Below are 13326 nucleotides of genomic sequence, written 5' to 3'. Positions count from 1 at the left end.
AAAAAAAAAAAAAAAAAAAAAAAAAAAAAAAAAAAAAAAAATGTATATGTATATGTATATATATAGTGATCTTTTCCAAGAGCATGAGTTCTCTTGCCCCTGTCCTGCCGGGGGTGGAAGCAGAGGTCCACTCCGATGGCTGGGAGAGCTGTCTGCAGAGAAGCCGGGCTGCCATCCCCACCCCACGTGAGTGAGGGTCACAAGTCTCTGTTTCAGCTTCTTCTTGGGTTATCCCTTCCCAGGAGGACAGGAGAGAAAGGAGATCAGTGTTACAGCACCAAGCAAACCCTCCTTCTGCCCCACCCTAACGTGCACACTCCTATGTGTGTGTACTTCCATGGAGGGCCTTGGTCTCTGGTGACATGCTGCTCAGACACTGCTGCAGTGCATGTCACCCCCACATGGCTCCCGCAGTCTATTAGGGGCCTTGTTCTAGACCAGGACTACAGGCTTTGGGGATAGTAGGACCCAACATGCTGGATCACAGATTCAGCTTGGGCCATGTTTCCAGCCCTTCATAATCATAGGCAATTGCTAGAAGAACTCATGGCCATGACCCTTATCTCCAGTGGGTGTGCACAGACAAACACATACACACACACACACACAAACACGTGTGTGCACACTTCACACTCTTTTTTGAGGCAGGTGGCTCTCCCTCTGGTCCATGACAGCTGTGAGGTTCACCAAGCTGCCTTGCACTTTCAGGCCACATTCTGGTTTGCTCTTCAACAGCAGCAAGGGCAGAAGGCCTCTAATGTTTGTCACAAGACACATGGTGGCTCTCTCAGAGCCTAGTTTAGAGACGGATACCAGGGAGGCATAGTACCAGAGAGGGAGATGGCACTTGGGGCGGCCAACCCGGGGGCTGGCTTCCCATGGCTCCACGAAAAGGTGAGGAGGTCAGTCTCCTCCTGCCTCTGCCTCCTGAGATCTCCCCTCTCCACTTCTCAGGGCTCCACCCACGTGAGTGCATGCAAACACCACACAACCCTATGGGTGCGCAGTATTCACCACGTATCCTCACTGCACAGGTGAGGGAAGTGGGGAGGGGATGCCTGGCTTCTCACATGCAGGCCAGTGGGCTGTCTGTGATGTACCATGGCCTACCCCTCTTCCTGTCCAGCTCTCGAGACTGAGCGCCAGCACATAGCTCCTGCGTTTGCACTTTAGCTTAATTTGGAAGGAACTCATGTCATAATGTTCTCCATTGTCAGCTGAGCTTCTGCCAGGACAGGGGCACTCAGGGCACGCTGATCCCTTTAGGGTCCCAGCCCCCACCCAGAGCAGTAGACATCCTTCCTGAGCAAACCTGAACCAAACTGATGCTGGGGAATCCTGGCTTTCTTCCAGTTAGGGAAGTGGGACACCCGTTCCTAGGGAGCTGCTATGGACTGAATTTTGTCCCCCTAAATTCATATGTTGAAGCCCTAACCCACCATGTGACTGTATTGAGATATGGGGCCTATCAGAAGGTAATTAAGGTTACATGAGGTCAGAGGGTGGGGCCCCGATCCCATAGGATTAATGTCCCATTACGAAGACACACTAGAGAGTGCTCTCTGTGTGCATGCACCAAGGAAGGGCCATGTGAGGACACAGCAAGAAAGAGGTTGTCTGCAAGCCAGGAAGAGAGGCCCCCCAGAAACTGGCCCTGTTGGACTTTGATCTTGGACATCTGGCCTCCAGAATTGTGAGAAAATAAATTTCTTTTTTTTAAGCCATCCAGACTATGGGCGTCTGTTATGGCAGCCTGAGCAGATTAATACAGGAGCCACCATGAGATTGGCCAGTGTGGCCTGGTCCAGGGATCCAGGCTCTGGGGCCTCTGATTCTGAGGACAGTGGTCCCTACTGTGGTTCCTTGACCTAGAGCTGCAGGCCTGGGCAGGCACCTGCCTGTTCTCATCCATGGCTTGCAGTGCTCACTGAGCATTTATAGTTTAGCCTTTGAAGGCTCCCTGGAAATGGGTTTTGCTTTTCTCCCACAAGTTGCTAATCTTCCCTAGAGATCATGTTGAAGCCTGCAATAAAGCCTCCTTCCTCGAACCCTCTCTTCACCCCAGGACACTGTTAGGAGACCACAGTGGTTGTCTCCTGTGGTTCCCATGGTCCCTCTGGGGCCCTGAGGAAGCCCAGGGTGGCCAGGTGGGACTTGCATGGCATGGGCTTGGGCAGAGGCCGACTGGTCTGCTTGGAGGGGAACACTGAGGACTGCCCCCTGGCCCAAGCCATGCCCTGGGCCTCGACACCTCCTTCCAGTTGCCCAGGGCAACTGGGAAGTTGCAGTTCCCAGGTGAGGATGGCAGTTTACCCGCAGCTGTATTTCTGTTATAGACACGGATGCTTCAGGGCTGAGGCCTAGTTGTGTTAGTGGGTTAACTGAGTTGGTTGAGCCTAGGGTTGGGGGGAGGAAAGGGAAGAAGAGGAAGGATAAAGTGGAGGAGAACAAAGGGTCAGGAAGAAAAGTGGGGAGTAGAAGTCACAGGATCGAAGCACAGAGACGTCAGATCCCACAGAGCCAGGCTGAGAGGGGACACAGGCAGCACTGATCCACAGTGACACCTGAGTCACCTCTCCAGGTGACACTTCGGATGACGAGACATATGAGTTCCCAACACTCAGAGCCACGGTGCTCCCAACAGCCTCCCAGGCCAAATCGCACAGGAGGGTATTTACGGAGGAAGTCTTTGAGAGCCTTGACTCATTTTGGATAGTTTGTGAGGGTTTTTTCAGCCCTGTGTGTTTTTGAGAAAGCAGCACAATAGTCAGGCTGACAGCATCTGGTGTTAATGAGAACACTACAAACGTTTCCACGTCGAGTCAGGCCAAAGCATTATTTTACGATATTACTTAATCATTTCTTCCGGCATTCACCTAATCAGTACAAATGTCAAGCAAATGTTCAAAATGAAAGACACCAATGTATTAAGAATAAATGAATTTATGGTAATGATAATAATAACAACCACCCCCCAGTCAGGCTAAGTACACAAGGTTCTGGATTTCGTCCAGGGGCTTCCACAGGGCAAGGAATGTTTCTGCTGTTCACTTCCACAGCTGAGCTGGCCAGCGGCCATCACAGGCAGCTTTGTTTATTTGGTTTTCACTTTTCAGCATGAAATACAGTCCTGTCTTGCTTCTCCTCCCTCTGGGGCTCTCTGAATGTTTCTAACTAGAATCCTTTCTGCTAATTTGCAAAAAAGACTCCCTCCCCTGGAACTGGTGATGCCGAGAAACACTGCTGGGGGTGTGAGGGTCTGTGTGGACTGCAGCTCTGCTTGGTCAGGTCATAAATCAAGAGAGTTTCTAAGTTCAAACTTTCCTGCTCAGTAAGTTTTATGTCGGGATAGCGCTAATTTGTTTTTTGAGCTCAGTGTGATTTGCTTGTAAACCTAGCGGACTGCTTTAGCTGGGGAATGCGTGCACAGTCTGCCTCGTCGTCACAGCCACATTAGGAGGTTCGTGGGCACATCGGCGTTTCTGTGTACTCAAGATGTCAGCAAGCTTTCCCCTGTGCAGGGCGCCGGTCAGAGGGCTGACTCCAGGCCTGTGCCTACACAGGGGCTCCTTATGCCCACCCTGACCCAGCACGACACTGGGGGGGATGGGGAAGACAGATCAAATGCAATACACCTAATAAATGAATAAGCCCATTATATACTACATTAGAAAGTGAACTGCTGAGGAAAAGAGAAAAGTAAAGCAGGGATAAAAGGTGTTGGATGTTTTTGGGTGTGGGGAGGGACTTTATAGATCAGGATAGAACGGCCAGAGTTTCTTTAAAAATTAAACATGCAACCAGTATCCACCCAGCAATTGTACTCTCAGGCATTTCTCTTAGAGAAATGAAAACTTGTGTCCACACAAAAACCTATACATGAATTTCCATAGCAGCTCTTCTTGTAATAGTCCTAAACTGGAAATAACCCAGCTGTCCTTCATCGGGTGAATGATCAAACGAACTGGCACCTTCTCGCCGTGGAACTACTGCTCAGCAAAGAAAAGGAACAACCCATTGATATCCCCAACGACCTGGAGGAGTCTCCAGAGAATTATTCCGGGTGAAAAAGTCAATCCCGAAAGGTTACATACTATATGATTCCGTTTAAAGAACATTATTGAAATGACAAAGTTATAGAAATGGAGCACAGATGAGTGGTTGCCGGGGATCTGGAGGGGATGGGACTGGAGGGGAGTGTGTGTGGCTATGAAAGTGACAGTAGGAGGGTCCTTGTGGGGATGGAAATGTTCTGTATCTTGACTGTGTCGATGTCTGCGTCCTGGTTGTGCTATTGTGTTGTAGGTTTGTAAGATGTCACCATTGCAGGTGAACACTGTAAAGGACACGGGACATCTTTCTGTATTATTTCTTGTACCTATGGGTGAATCTGCAGTTGTCTCACAATAAAAAGTTTAATTTAAAAAATAGGGTGGTAAAAAAAAAAAAAAAAAAAAAAAAAAAAAAATAGGGTGGTCCAGGTGGGCCCACTGAGAAGTTGACATTTGAGCTAGGACTTGACTGGAGAGATGCATTTATCTGGGTGGACACTGTCGCCAGCAGAGGCCCTACTGTAGAAGAGCACGCAGCATGCTCAAGGGGGGCCGCACCAAGGGACAGGATGAGCGTGGAGGAGGGCACAGGAGGTGAGTCCGAGGGGGAGCTGGGGCCTGCTGGGCACGGTGAGGTCCTGGGCTTTCGCTCTTGGTGGTCAGGGTAGGTACAGATGGTTCTGAGCAGCAGAGTGATACGGGCCAACTTCCCTTGTAACAGACCTCTCTGGCTGCTGAGTGGAGCCAGACTGTAGGGGCCCAGGCAGGAGCAAGGAGGTGGTGAGGGGGCTGCTGCAGGCACTCCGGATGACCCCTGGTGTCTCCCCAACCCTGGCAGGCCCTGTCTGTGACTCTCCTGGGTATGTGTGCACGCAGATCTTTGGTAACGTGCGCAGGAGCTTCTTAGTCCCCCAAACCCCCGTCTACACTGGGGACCCACAGAGAGCACATCACACAGCTGAGGATGAGGGTCACGAAGGTAAAGATGAGGGGCTGCCTAAGGACAGGAACCTCAAGCTGCAACCTACTCATTGAGCCTCGGGGCCTGCGGGAGGCAGCTCTGGAGCCTAGTGGTTTAGAACAGTCAAAACAAAAACGCCCTTGGTGGTGTCCAGTTGTCTGCATGTATGTCACTATTCCTTCCAAGTAGGAATGCATTCCACAGGAGGTTTTGAGCACCTAATATGTGCTGGGGACCGGTGCCCAGTACCAGGGGTACAGTGGGGGATAAAGCTGGCATAGCTTTTATACTCACCATGGCAAAAAACAAGTGAGCAGATGAATAAGTAAGATAGTGACAAATCATATTGAAGGTTATGAAGCAAGAAAAGAATGTGGGAGGATGTGTATTGTATGGGGAGGGGGACAATAGTGCCCCCTTAGGTAAGAAGGTGACACTTGAGTTGAGACATACAGTAGGATTAGGAGCCCAGTTAGAGTCCCCAGCAGAGGGAGCAGCCTGTGTGAAGGCCCTGAACCAGGGAGGTGGGACAGGGTCCAGAGATGCAGTCATGCCCCAGCATCACAACATTCAGCCCAGTCCCTGCTTGGCCTCCCCCAAGGACAGCACTCTGTATCCCGGACACCAGCCTCACACTCCTGCCATTTCTCTACGCAGGCTGTCAACTAGGCCTGGCTTCAATAGTGCCCAAGAAACAGCTGTGATTTCACAGTGAGCATGAAGATACTCTCCTCTGTAACATACCAGATGCTGGTAAGTGTGAGAAATTGTGGGAATAATAAAAAGACAGTCTTTTTAAAAATCCAAGTCTGTAAAATGAGCCTGCTTCCCAAAGCCACTGACCCACACGTGGCATGACCATGTGGCCCAGAAGAGGACCTGGCAGCTGGGCTGGTGTCCCAGGCTGGGAACAGAGGTGGGAACTGTGAAGACAGAGAGAAGCAAATTTGACAAAGTACACATACCATGCTTATCAGTTTCCTAGGGCTGCTGCAACGAAGTACCCAAACTGGGTGGCTTAAAACAACAGAACGTCCTTTTCTCACAGTTCTGGAGGCTAGAAGTCTGGAATCAAGTTGTCAGCATGGGCCTGTTCTCTCTGAAGTCTCTAGGGGTGGATCTCCCCTTGCTTCTCCCAGATTCTCATAGCCCCAAGCGTTCCTTGGCTCACGGTAGCTTCACTCTGCCTCCATCTTCACGTGGCTGTCTTCCCTCTGTGTGTCTGTGTGTCCTGTGCCTTCACATGGTGTTCTCCCTGTGTGTCTGTCTTCACATCGTCTTCCAGTCATATTTGGATTAGGGCCCACCTTAATGACCTCATCCTAACTAATTACTTCCACAATGACTCTACTTCCAAATAAGGTCACATTCTGAGGTACTTGGAGTTAGGACTTTAACATAACTTTGGGGGGCACACATTTAACCCACAATGCAATGCTATGCCAGGAAAGGAAGAGAGCTTAGAAAGGACTGGGCAGCCATAGAACTGAGTCGCAGATCTTGCACCATAGATGCCGTTCTGAGCTAACGTCCACACCCTGGATCTGCTGACTCTGAATCACTCCCACTAATATCCTTAAAAATACGCTTTACTCTGAGTGCTTCTGTTGCATGATTTCAAATGAAAAGAATTTTTATGCTCCTAAGGCTAGGGCATTTTTGTTAGTGGTGCAGTCATGGTCATGCAGGCCTGAATGACTGGTCTTCTCCCTGTCCCTCACCCCATGGCAATCACACTGGCCAACTGGGCAGTCAGTGGGGTAGATAAGGCCAGGCCAGGTCATGGAAGACCCAGGACCTGGACTAGCTTGGGTAGGCAGTAGGGAGCCATCCAGCCCTGAGCAGATGTCCCCTTACCCTCCTCATGGATGACTCTTTGCCCTGCTTCCAGGATCCTGGAATGTCTCAGTCCCCTCTGGGGACCATGTGGCCTCTGAGACCAGGGCTGGATGTCCTCCCGATCCTGCAGCCCCTCTTCCCATGTCCCCATCCAGAGCAGGGGCAAGAGGAATGGGCTGAAAAGGAGGAGAGCTAGAAAGAACCCAGGGAAGGTGGTCTGGCTGAGCACCTGACATGGCCACAATCCTGGTCTACAGGCAGACTTCTACGTTCTCCTGATGCCATAGACATTGTAGCTGAATCCATTTAAAAGAGGGTGGCAAGTATGTAAATCGTGACCGCCCTGCCCCCACAAGACACCAGGAAAATATTTATATTATGCCTCAACCAAGACAGGAATACACTTGGAATTCTTCAATTTAGACTCCAGTTCATTCATATGCTAGTTGCTAAATTAAAAGTTTGAAATAATTTCCTGCTGTAAAAATATGAGACTCTTGCTATTCAGATAGAATTTTTAATCCAAGACTTGAAAACTTAGGAATTATTTCAAAATGCCTTTTGAAAAGTTTTTCTGTTCCTGATCATAAAATGTCAAAGTCACATTATTGTGAACTACAATTTTTCTACATTTGATCTTAGCCAAAAGGCTGAGAAATGATTCCATTGTTCTAAATTTAGCTTTACGTATTAGTACTCATTTATAGCTAAAATGATAATATAACATGCTTAAAATAATAAAATGCATTTCTTTAAAAATATATTGTATGTGGCTGGACTTGCAGCTATAAAGGAGTAGAGATCAACAAATCCTCCCCACTAAAATCAACCATAAAACTGGACATAGTTGCAAAAAAAAAATCATTTCAGGGCTCTGGAAATTGACCACAGGCAAACAACAAATTGAGAAACATGTAATCATGAAAAACTGTGGGGATACAGGTAAAAATAGTGGGGATATGTGGCTTTCTTGGCTGGGACTGACTCCATCCTCCATCTCAGCCCAGTCAACCTGTTCATCCAGGATAAGACTGGCCTTCACTTGATCTAGAGTGAAGAGTGGAAACCCACAGCCAGCAGCAAATGGGAAAAGTCTGCAGATCTCCTAGCCTGAAGTTGCAATCCTGGTTGGGATGAGCAGTATAAGACTGGCCAGAAATTGAATAGGGGGATCCTGGAAATGAGATAGCCACTGAGATCTTGATAAGCATTTGACATAACCCTGGCTGTCTGGGAGCCTGTGCGCATGCACAGTGGAGACCCGAGAGGGCCTGGTGTTAAAGTGACAGCTAGGGCAGAGTTGAAAACTGCCAAATTTGAATACATCCCCCAATTCAAACACAGATCCACCAGCAGAGGGTGGTGTTTAAGCACAACTTCTGACCGATCACTGAGTGACTTAAGCTATGCAAACACAGAGATGACCGCAAAGAAGCCAGGCCCCCACAGAAAAAATACAAATAAGAATTGAAAAAGAAAAAAAAAAAAAACTGAGCAGCAGATGCATACTTCAGGGTGACTGATTCTGCAGATCAAGTCCAGGCAAGTTACAAACAAACAAAAATCAGTAACAGCTAAGAATTTCAGAAGATAAAAGGAAAACAGAATCTAGATTTGTTATATTATCTATAATATCCAATATTGAACAAAAATTTACATGTCATGCAAAATAACAAGAAAGTGTGACATACTTGGGGTCGGGGGGAATGTCAATGGAAACTGTCTTTGAGTGGCACAGATGTTGGATTTAACAGACAAAGACTTCAAAGCTATTTGAAATATTTCAAAAAACTAAAGGAAACCATGTTTTAGAAATTTCAGGAAAATATTATTAAAATGACTCAACAAGTAGGAATATCAACAAAAAATAGAATTTTTTTTAAAAAAAGGGCCAAAATGGAAATGCTAGGGTTGAAAAATACAATAACAAAATGAAAACTTTATTATATGGGATCAGCAGTAGATTCGAAACATCAGAAGAAACCAGTGAATTTGAAGACAGATCAATAGAATGTTATCCAATCTGAAAAACAAAGAGAAAAAAGACTGAAGAAAAGAGAACAATCTCAGAGACCTGTGGGACAACATCAAGCATACCAACTGCAAAATGGGAGTCCTGGAATAAGAGGAGAAAGAAAAAGAGCAGAAAAAAAAAATTGAAGAAATAAAGGCTGAAAACCTCTCAAATTTGATGAAAGCATTAATTCATAGATCCCAAAATGCCCATGAACCCCAAGTAGGAAAAACACAAAGAGATCTTCACTTAGTCATATCAAACTCTTCAAAGAAAAAAACAAAGAGGAAATCTTGAAAATAGCAAAAGAAAAACTAATCATATGTAAGGGAACAACAATACAAATAATGGCTAAATCTCATCAGAAACAATACAGGCCAGAAAGCAGTGGAATGACATATTCAAAGTGCTGAAAGAAAAAACTGTTAGCCAAGAATTCCATATCCAGCAAAACTACCCTTCAAAAGTGAAAGTGAAATAAAGATATTCTTAGGTATGCAAAGACTGCTATAAAGTGCTGCTAACAGACATACCTTACAAAAAATACTAAAAGTCCTTCGGGAGGAAAGAAACTTACTTCAATTGGTAACTTGAATCCACAAGAAGAAATGGAGACTAGAAATGGTAAAAATATGGGTAATTATAAAAGACTTAATGAATATATATTTTTCTCCTATTATTTCTTTAAATGGTGTAAGATTATATAAAGCAAGTATATTTTGGAATTTATAACATATATAGTTGTAGTAATATACATGACACTAACAGCACAAAAGTGACATAGGAATAAAATGAAACTATATTGAAACAAAGTTGCTATATTTTACTAGATTAAAATATGAGATACGTTGTAATATGTTAAAATGCACATTGTGTTTCCTAGAGCAAACACTAAGACAGTAACTCAAAAGTATACTTTAAAAAATCAACCAAGGAATTAAAATACTATACAAAATTATTTGTTTAACACAAAAGAAGGGAGTAAGAAGGAATAAAAAAGACATGAGGCATATAGAAAACAAATAGCAAAATAACACATATAAATCCAACCATATTAATAATTACATTAAAAATAAATATTCCAGTCAAAAGTCAGAGATAGTTAGACTGAATAAAAAAATGAAATCCAACCGTATGTTGTCTACAACAGAGTTTCCCAACCCCTGGGCCATGGACCGGTACGGGTCCGTGGCCGGTTAGGAACGGGGCCACACAGCAGGAGGTGAGGGGCGGGCGAGTGAGCGAAGCTTCATCTGTATTTGCAGCTGCTCCCCATCGCTCGCATTACTGCCTGAGCTCCACCTCCTGTCAGATCAGCGGCAGCATTAGATTCTCATAGGAGCGCGAACCCTACTGTGAACTGCGCATGCGAGCGATCTAGGTTGCATGCTCCTTGTGAGAATCTGATGCCTGATGATCTGAGGTGGAGCTGAAGCGGTGATGCTAGTGCTGAGGAGCGGCTGCAAATACAGATTATCATTAGCAGAGAGGTTTGACTGCACAGAGACCATAATAAATCAACTGCTTGCAGACTCATATCAAAACCCTATCAGTGAGTGGCAAGTGAAAACAAGCTCAGGGCTCCCACTGATTCTGCATTATGGTGAGTTGTATAATTATTTCATTATATATTACAATGTAATAATAATAGAAATAAAGTGCACAATAAAGGTAATGCGCTTGAATCATCCCAAAACCATCCCCCCGGCCCCAGCCCATCGAAAAACTGTCTTCCACAAAACGGTCCCTGGTGCCAAAAAGGTTGGGGACCACTGGTCTACAAGACACACGCTTTCAATTCAAAGACACAAATAGATTGAAAGCAAAAGGATATCTGTTCTCACCTATTCAGCATAATACTGAAGGTTCTAGCCAGTACAAAGAAACAAGAAAGATCAACCAAATGCATTATATGCAAATTGGAAAAGAAAAACTGTTTTTATCCACAGACAGCACAACCCAGCATGTAGAAAATCTCAGGGTAAAAGATCGATATAAAATATATCAATTTTTCCTACAAACTCACAATGAAAAGTCCAAAAACACAGTTAAGAAAATCCCATTCACAATAGCATCCAAAAGAATAAAATACTTAGGAGTAAATTTAACTCGAGAAGTGCAAGACTTGTAAACTAAAAAGAGAATTTTAAGAGAATACAGGACAATTTAAAGATATAAATAGAGATATATTCCATCTTCATGGATTGAAAGAAACAGTATTATTAAGATGGCAGTTCTCCCCAGATTGGCCAACAGAATCATTATCTAAATCTCAGCAGAATTTCTTATAGCAACTGACAAGCCAATCAGTTGCCTTGTATATGAGAATGCAAAGGACATAGAATAGTCAAAACAATTTTTTAAAAGGAGAACAAACTTGAAGGACTCACACTACCTGATTTCAAAACTTACTACAGGGCTTCCCTAGTGGCGCAGTGGTTGAGAGTCCGCCTGCCGATGCAGGGGACACGGGTTTGTGCCCCGGTCCGGGAAGATCCCACATGCTGCAGAGCGGCTGGGCCCGTGAGCCATGGCCGCTGAGCCTGCGCGTCCAGAGCCTGTGCTCCGCAACAGGAGAGGCCACAACAGTGAGAGGCCCGCATACCGCAAAAAAACCAAAACAAAACAAAACAAAAAACTTACTACAAAACCACAGTAATCGGGCTTCCCTGGTGGCGCAGTGGTTGAGAGTCCACCTGCCAATGCAGGGGACACTGGTTCGTGCCCCGGTCTGGGAGGATCCCACATGCCTCGGAGCGACTGGGCCCGTGAGCCATGGCCGCTGAGCCTGCGCGTCCGGAGCCTGTGCTCCGCAACGGAAGAGGCCACAGCAGTGAGAGGCCCAAGTACTGAAAAAAAAAAAAAAAAAAAAAAACCACAGTAATCAAGAAAATGTGGTATTGGCATAAAGATAGATATATAGATAATTGGAATAGAACAGAGAGTTCAGAAATTAACGCTTATATTTATAGTCAGTTGATTTTCAACAAAGGTGCCACAGCAGTTCTGTTGAGAAACAATGTTCTTCAACAAATGTTACTGAGACAACTGGATATCCATATGGAGAAACATGAACTTAGATCCTTACTTCATGACACATACAAAAATTAACTCCCCAAATTAATTACAGGCTTAAAGTAAAAGCAAAAACTATAAGACTTCTAGAAGAAAATGTTCTATGAAATCTTTGTGACCTTGGGTTAGGTAAAGAGTTCTTAGATGCTATTGTACAAAAAGCACAGTATGATACAAAAAGAAATAATTAATAAATTGGACTTCATCAAAATTTAAAACTTTTGCTCTTCAAAAGATACAATTCAGAAAATAAAAAGACAAACTACAGTCTGTGAGAAAGTATTTTCAATCTATGTCTAATAAAAGATTTTTATCTAGACTATATAAGGAACTCTTACAATTCAATAAGTCAAAAAACTCAATTAAAAAATGAGCAATATCGGGCTTCCCTGGTGGCGCAGTGGTTGAGAGTCCGCCTGCCGATGCAGGAGACACGGGTTCATGCCCCGGTCTGGGAAGATCCCACATGCCGCGGAGCGGCTGGGCCCGTGAGCCATGGCCGCTGAGCCTGCGCGTCCGGAGCCTGTGCTCCGCAACGGGAGAGGCCACAACAGTGAGAGGCCCGCGTAACGCAAAAAACCAAAACCAAAAACAAAACAAAACAAAACAAAACAAAAAAAAATGAGCAATATAAAGCAGAAACTAACACGCCATTGTAAAACAATTATACTCCAATAAAGATGTTAAAAATAAATACATAAAAATTAAAAATGGTCCAAAGATTTTAATAGATATTTCACCAAAGAAGATATTCACATAATTACTAAGTACACAAAAACATATATCTACCCAAAGACTTGTATGTGGATGTCTATAACAGCTGGGCACCAGGACAGCTGATTCTGCCCCTGTTCTTGCTTCTAGAGCTTCCAGTTAGGAGAAGAGTGTTGGGACACCCTGTGGTGCCTGAATGGATCCGAGCTACACAGACCAAATCTGTCATGAGTCGCTGTAGTAACCATGATAAGAACAACACTGTTATGTAATCTATTTGTTGCTGGCAACCATGGCATTCTGTCCCAGTACAGGCTCTGCCATTTTCACGGCACTCTGATGACCACCATGTTATCTGAGCCTCACTCACCCATGGGTAAAATTCTCCCCACGACTGGCCTACCCGGTCACCTAGTAAGCTCCTCCCCTCTCCTCCGTAACCAAGCCACTTTCTCACAGCCTGACAACCATCCAGGTGGCAACAGCCTGAGCTACCTAGTCTGTCATTCCTGAGAGAGTGCATCTTGGTTGGTTAAGACTAAGAGCTCCCGGGCTTCCCTGGTGGCGCAGTGGTTGAGAGTCCGCCTGCCGATGCAGGGGACGCGGGTTCGTGCCCTGGTCCGGGAAGATTCCACAAGCCGTGGAGCGGCTGGGCCCGTGAGCCATGGCCA

General features: G+C 45.4%; 1 long non-coding RNA gene across 1 annotated transcript in view; it reads right to left on the bottom strand.

Moving 5' to 3' along the window:
• The window catches only part of LOC113631353 (uncharacterized), a 32475-nt gene extending 26162 nt beyond the window's left edge, over window positions 1–6313 (bottom strand). Inside the window, exon 1 of the long non-coding RNA XR_003437275.1 lies at window positions 5979–6313. This is a non-coding gene — a long non-coding RNA (uncharacterized LOC113631353). The remainder of the gene's footprint in view (window positions 1–5978) is intronic.
• Window positions 6314–13326: the final 7013 nt, after the last annotated feature.

This window comes from Aethalodelphis obliquidens, unplaced genomic scaffold (genome assembly GCF_003676395.1).
Source record: "Aethalodelphis obliquidens isolate GAN/ISIS:26980383/991018 unplaced genomic scaffold, ASM367639v1 scaffold32, whole genome shotgun sequence".
Classification (NCBI taxonomy): Eukaryota; Metazoa; Chordata; class Mammalia; order Artiodactyla; family Delphinidae; genus Aethalodelphis; species Aethalodelphis obliquidens.
Note: the sequence above shows the minus strand (reverse complement) of the source record. Positions and strands in the feature narration are given on the sequence as shown.